The following is a 1,325-nucleotide window of genomic DNA, read 5'->3' on the forward strand; positions in this document are numbered from 1 at the left end:
GGATGGGGGATGGATGGATGATGGATGGATGGATGGATGGATGGAGGATGGATGGATGGATGGAAGATGGATGGATGGATGGAGGATGGATGGATGGATGGAGGATGGATGGATGGATGAATGGATGATGGATGGACGGAGGATGGATGGAGAATGGATGAATGATGGATGGATGGATGGAGGATGGATGGATGATGGATGGACGGAGGATGGATGTACGATGGATGGAGGATGGATGGATGGGTGGAGAATGGATGAAAGGATGGATGGATGTCAGATGTATCTATGGATGGATGGATGGATGGATGGATGGATGATGGATGATGGATGGATGGATGGATGGATGAATGAATGGATGGTTGGATGGATGGATGGATGGAGAATGGATGGAAGATGGATGGATGGATGGATGGATGGATGGGGGATGGATGGATGGATGGGGGATGGATGGATGGATGAGGGATGGATGGAGGATGGATGATGGTGGATGGATGGATGGGGAATGGATGGAGGATGGATGGATGGATGGAGGATGGATGGATGGATGGAGGATGGATGAATGGATGATGGATGGACGGAGGATGGATGGAGAATGGATGAATGATGGATGGATGGATGGATGGAGGATGGATGGATGATGGATGGACGGAGGATGGATGTACGATGGATGGATGGATGGAGAATGGATGAAAGATGGATGATGGATGGATGGATGTCAGATGTATCTATGGATGGATGGATGGATGGATGATGGATGGATGGATGGATGGATGGATGGATGGATGAATGGATGGTTGGATGGATGGATGGAGAATGGATGGAAGATGGATGGATGGATGTCAGATGGATTGATGGATGGATGGATGGATGGATGGATGGTTGGATGGATGGAGAATGGATGGAAGATGGATGTTGGATGAATGTTTGTCTCATGATAGATGAGACAAAGTGCATCTATCTCAGATTTCTGGGTTTTGAGTGATTAAAGCAGACTCTGACTGATACTAAAATTATTTTATTATTATTTATTATTATCATTTGACTTTTTGAACATCTGTTTGGTTTCAATAAACATGTTTAGCACTGTACATAAAAGAGGAAACTTACTAACAAAGCATTCAACATTATTTTACTTATCATAACATATTACTCTAGTTAATTAATTAAGTGAAGTATGAAACATTTTAAACATCTGTGATTTCAGAGCTTTTCATCTCATATTTCTGGTTATAATAACGTATTTTTCATTCAGTATAATATGTGTTTATGTTGTTCGGTTGTTGAATCAGCCTGGGGGACTAGGATGGGTGTTACACACGCAGGGA

The sequence above is a fragment of the Cyprinodon tularosa genome, unplaced genomic scaffold, assembly GCF_016077235.1.
Source record: "Cyprinodon tularosa strain WSP-4 unplaced genomic scaffold, ASM1607723v1 ctg878, whole genome shotgun sequence".
Taxonomy (NCBI): domain Eukaryota; kingdom Metazoa; phylum Chordata; class Actinopteri; order Cyprinodontiformes; family Cyprinodontidae; genus Cyprinodon; species Cyprinodon tularosa.